Source organism: Drosophila montana, unplaced genomic scaffold, assembly GCF_035044405.1.
Source record: "Drosophila montana isolate Dmon_TW-CO22-7 unplaced genomic scaffold, ASM3504440v1 contig_203_1, whole genome shotgun sequence".
Classification (NCBI taxonomy): Eukaryota; Metazoa; Arthropoda; class Insecta; order Diptera; family Drosophilidae; genus Drosophila; species Drosophila montana.
This window is the reverse complement of record NW_026996956.1, coordinates 1,213,206-1,219,205: the sequence shown is the minus strand read 5'-3', so window position 1 is coordinate 1,219,205 and position 6,000 is coordinate 1,213,206. Positions and strand designations below refer to the sequence as shown.

General features: G+C 35.1%; 1 protein-coding gene across 3 annotated transcripts in view; it reads left to right on the top strand.

Annotated features, from left to right (window-relative positions):
• The first annotated feature begins 889 nt into the window (after positions 1 to 889).
• Nlg4 (Neuroligin 4) overlaps positions 890 to 6,000 on the top strand; it is a 90,556-nt gene continuing 85,445 nt past the window's right edge. For all 3 annotated transcript variants that reach the window (XM_064679573.1, XM_064679575.1, XM_064679574.1), the window contains exon 1: positions 890 to 1,299. The gene's annotated coding sequence lies outside the window, so the exon portion shown is untranslated. The remainder of the gene's footprint in view (positions 1,300 to 6,000) is intronic.

The following is a 6,000-nucleotide window of genomic DNA, read 5'->3' as shown; positions in this document are numbered from 1 at the left end:
AACGTTAGAAAGCCGTGCCGCTAGCATTCGTGCGATTGTCGCTTTTGCCCACCGGTTCGCGTTATCTTTTTGTTGTGCGTGGCACTGGCGCCCAAAAGTATGCATCCGCTTTGTGCATCCGTTTACAAGCACTCAACACACTCGCACAGCCCACTTAACGGTCATTGACGTTTGCGTTCAATTAAGGCAATTGCATGCCTCTTTGTGTGTGCTTCTATGTGTTTGTATTATTTACTGTGCCTTGCATGCAATTTTAATCAATACGCTAAGAATAAGTCAACATACCAAAGGCACTGAAAAAGCACGCGCAAAATTTAAGTAAAGTCAACAAACGTGTTGACCAAACGGCGACTACAGATTAGAAATTCGGAATTTCTACGGGATATTTAAAGACTTATTGAAGATATTGCTAACAACGGAAACTACTTTGCTTTAATTAAGCTATACAGGCTATGGCTAATTAATTAAGCAATATATAAAATGGATATGTCGCCCTACTAAAGAACATAACACTATTTTGTCCGCGTTCCTGGAGTTAAAACTTAACTAACTAACTAATAGATTTTTAATATTTGTATTTTTTTAATTTTTAAAAATATAAATTCCTGTAAATCTAATCTAAGCAAACAATTATTGACAATGTCTTTTTTAAGAAATATATTTTCAATTTCATTTATTTAAAAGAAAATTGATTTCACACTTTCTTAAACGCATCATATTCATATTTTGTTTCATTGGGAGATGAGCAATAAGGAATTAAATGCAATACACTTTTTTTATCAGAAATATTTATAATGGGTATACATTTAATTTAAATAGGGCAACAGCAAAAAAATAATATAAAAATAAAATTGATCTAAAATCTTACGTCCAAAGGCCACGTCTTGACGTGATAAAACATTGGTGACAAAATAAAAAATGTGAAGAATTTTAAATTAAACTCTTGTTTGTTATATCGTGCGAATTCAACAGAAAAAAATCTATAAAAAAGGTTTCCCAATAAATATGTGACTGTTCATATATGTATGTGTGTGTATGTTGTATACCTAAAACACCCAAAAGAATAATAAATACAAAAAAGGAAAAATAAAACAAGCATAACGACTACGCGCGTGTAAAATAAAAGGATTTTTGGAGAACGACTAGGCCACGGACGGACATTGATAAAATCAACAACAGCACGGGCGCTGAGGATTATTATCAACGAAAAAGGAATAACAGCAACAAGAACTGGCAGTAGCCATAAAATAAAAGCACTGGCAACGCCCATCAGGACCAGAAGATAGAAATTTTCACAAGGTAAATCGGGCAGAAAGAACAACATTACAAATCAAAATGAGCTTAGTTGTCAATTGAAAAGCAAAGAACTGTCCATAACATATCCTTACGTCGTCATCTAGCAGCAATACCCTTTCCCTAACAGACTCCTGTGAATTTTGAATGAGATTTAGATAACAAGTGTAACAAGCTAATGCGATAATTTCATGGTTATTTAAATAGAATTATTCATTTATTTTCTATACCTACGGGAACATCATCAATTGCATAAGAGGCATCCAAACAAATAGTCTGTTTAACGTGCTACAACAACTATCAACTGACCAAAAGAAATATTTTAAACTTACAATCGTTTAGAAATCGGAATTATTGGAACTTACTAAAATTTGGTTTCTAATCTACACTCTTTTCTTCAATTATCTATGACCATACCAAGAAATTTAGCTGATGGCTATATAACTACTTACTAGCTGGTTTAAGTAAACGGGACTCGTGATACATATTTATGTAAGAGAGAGAGTTGATAAACACAAGCCACTGTAAGTTCGTTTAATTTTAGCTGTCTGTTATTTACGATGAGTTATGTTATGTTATGTATTAGTTAGCGCGTTTTATATGAATAAAGGTGAAGCTATGTCTCTAGTTTGCAATTTCGTTACAAATAATTTATCATTAAGAAAGCTAAATCTAATCAAATATGGCATACAAGCTGGCAAGACTTGCATTAGTTCGAATTATAAACCGATGACAGAATGATGAGAAATGAACTGAAAGTCTTAAGAAATTGAACTTAGTTTAACGTTTAAATTAAGTTAAGACTATTAATATTTTATAACTATGATTAATTATCTGCTTTATTATACCCTTAACCCATTGAAAATGGGTAAAAAAGGTGTAATGTATTTGTGAAAATTAAAGTAACAGGGTGATGGAAGCATCTCCGATCCCATAAAGTATATATATTCTTGATTAGCATCACAAGCCGAGTCGATCTAGCCATATCAGTCTGTCCGTCCATCTGTCCGTCCGTCCGCCTGCAAGAATCTCAGGATCTATAAGAGCTAGAGACTTGAACTGTTGAACGCGCAGTACAAGTGTGTTTTCGATAACTTGCCCCGTTTCCAAGTAACCGATAAAACTCGATATCGAAATGTTTTGTGATTTACCAAACTTGACATGTAGCTCCTAGAATAATATATATATATAAAGTATCTTTCATTTTATAGTTATCACCACCTCCTCGCTACCGCCACATAGCTATTAACCAAATGTTGCCCACGAATTTAAGCTACGGTTTTAATGCAGTTGACCTTTTGAGAATATACAAATATTCTATAGTACAACAAGATCTGCTGTTGAAAGAAGTTATTAAAGAAAACGTGTGCTTATTATATATTGGCAGCCCACGTGTCAGCGGCAGTTAGCGCAAGGAATTTCTGTATACATGTACACACACACATTCATACGTGGATCCGTCTACCTACGCAATAATCAGATTTTAAGCATATTAATCAAGAGGTGTCGCACATTACATAGCGTCAAAGGACTAAAATCAATTCAAGGAAGATAAATGAGTTAAAAGTGAGCGCCCAGACACCAGCGTCGCGACGTCGAGATCTGTTACATCTACGGCGCTACTTTCACTTGTCATTGCCACAAATAATAAGCGATTACAGTGCCGTAACAACACACCAAGCAATACGCGCGCCTAGCCCGTCTTGGCAGACGGATGAGTCATGTGTGCAGCTTGTGGAATGGGCGATATCAGAACTCAGGTGTCGGCCCCGAGGAACGTTATCGCTAGGCAGCAATTGCTGGGACTATCGATGACGCAAATACTAGGAGCTGTCATAGGGAATGTGCCATAATTTACTAGGAGTCCAGGACACGTTGGCGGCTGTCATAAAAAGTTTACTCTTATTATTCAGACGCCATGTCGGACGGGGGCTGTTGAGCCAGGGTTCTGTCGAAATCCAATTATCATTCGGTCAATGATTAACATGATTTCTCCTTTTTTCTTCTTTATCGATTTGGCTTCCGTCAGTATTTTTATATGTTACTGCACACAATTATATAAATATCCAACATTTCGCTATATTTAGTTGAGGCAGGTGTTTTCTTTCACTTGCTGTTATTCGAGGCAGCTGGAACCAATATTCACCATTTTGCATAAATTAACCCGTTTTCTTCATTTGACAAATTAGACAGTTTCGCTGTTTGATGATTGCGTCAATATCCATGGATTAAAACAGTCAGTCGAAACATATTCGCCTGGGTCAAGTAAAGAATGTTAAAAAAAAAGAATGTTAACGCATTCTACGGCTCTGTTGTCCTTGCTGCGGTCCAATCAAGTTAAATAAAGAATTGATTATTTCAATATTACTTCGTATATATTGGGTTACCCCAATTGCACAAAATAAACAACTTCCATTTCAGTTTATTTAAAAATAACGTAAGTATTTTCTTATACACATTTAAAGAAGTATATTTGGTCTTCAAGGGTGTACTCGCGAATTATTCGAATGGTTAAGATCTACCAAAGAATTCGAGTAATAAGAGCGTAGCTAAAAAAAAATAAGTAAGAGGCTCTGTCGGGAGTTCCCGACTAGAGAATACCCTGCACCTAATTCTACCAACACCAAATGCAGCTTGCTGTTGAATTTGAATGAGTATTCATGGATAGTATACATATATAAAGTATTTTTCATTTTACAACTATCGCCTTCTCCCCTCCACCACCCTATAGGTATAAATAAAATAAATAAATTTATTGGAACTACCCACCAATTTACGCCACAATTTAAATGCCGTTTTCTCTTTGATAATATTTGAATATTCTATAGCACAATAAGATAAGCCATATCCGTGCGTCTGTCCGTCCATATGTATGAACGCAAGAATATCAGAACTTATAAGAACTAGAGACTTGAACTATTCAATGTAGGTCCTCCTAGTGCCCGCGGAGTACGAGTGTGTTTCCGATAATGTAATCGACACAAATCGATATAGAAATCCTGTTTTTGAGCAAAACACGTAAATAATGAGTAGTAGAGTCGCCAAACTGGACATGTAGCTTTTAGAATCTCTACATATTATACTGTTTGTCCTGACTGACTAACTGATTGGTGATCAACGCACAGCCCATACCGTAAGAGCTTGGAAGCTGAAATTTTCACTGTAGCTGTATTTCCTACATATTTCAAAAACATATTATGTTTTCTATTTGGTAGTTTTCCGTTGAGTTTGTCAAGAGTGACTTATCAAACGTTCCCGGCGTGTTTAATGCCGATGGTAAATAAAGCTGGAGATTGTACTTTTCGTTTAAGTTTACCAGATTATCCCTTAGACGATGTAAAATGTCTGTAGTTTGGACTCTGTGTAAGCTTGTGAGTTTATGCTGCCACTCCTTAATTAAACTCCTGATTTCATTGTATTCATATACGAGAACCTGTGTGTTTAATCATGATTGGTTGCAAAACTGGTGCGCTTTTATTTAGGCACTTATAGGATTTATCAAAATTATATCTATGCAGCTTTATTTTTTCAACTATTTAGTGCCATTCCATGTGGCACTTCCTTATTTTTATATTATTAAGCAATCGGACCATTACTATTGTTGCTGGTCCCAAAATTGGGTGTTTTTCAGTAATTATTTTGACTGAGACATATGGGAACGTACTAAGTAGTATTCCCTTTTCTAACTTCTGGCAATGTCTTAACGAGCTTGGGTTAGTGCCGTAAGTTTCTATATATTCTTGTTCGAATTCATAGACTTTAATGAATTCGCTGTGTAATCGCAGTACGTTTAGTGCGCAAAAACGAAAATCTGGCTAATCTCTATATGTGAGCCTAATAATTGATTCTATTTCTGTCATAGTTTTAAAATTTTCGAAATTAAATATTTTATCTAAGTCATTAGCCCAACTCATGTAGCGTTTCCTCAGTGATTTTTTATGCAGAAGGAGGTTCACCGACGCTATTACCATGGGTATAGTTAACAGTATGTTTGCTAACTGCAAATGGGGCGTGGTATATATAACTTCTAATACGTTTACTACATTGGCAGTGTTGTCATCTGCCTTGGATTCTTTTCCACCCATTTTAACAATGACTCTTGGCTTTGACTAGGGTAATGTTTACAAAGCTATTCCCTTCTCTATTTTAAAACATGAAAATAATTTTCATGAATAATGGTTTGATTTGCCATGTGAAATAAATGTGTTATATATATGTATGTATAAAATTTGTAGTTTTATTCGAAAAATAACAAAAATTGTTGCGAAAAGTTACATTATTATATATTTTTTTCTTAATTTCGTTTTTTTTTTTATTTGGATTTTTCCTTTTTGTTGTTTTTTTTTTTTATATTATCTATTTTGGCAGAAGGACATTTTTTTTTTGTACATTTTTTTTTTGGAAATTCCTACTTCGATCAACGCAGTGATCTCCTCTCTAATATTCGTGCAACCGTTTAGGTTGCATTTTGCCTTGACGCGCACAACATAGTGGGCGTCAATACAATTTTATAAAACTTTTTAATTTTAAGTTTAATTTAATTTAATTTATTTTAATTCGCCGTCTTATGTGGCTGCCTGGTTGCGGCCAGCGTTGCCGGTGCAGGTCATCGCACAGGCCGTGGTGAAAAGTGGTCCCTCGCAATCTTCTGGGCACTTCTTTGTTGGTCTGGGCAGCTGTTTTTTCTGTGGCGGTGGAATTTTTGTA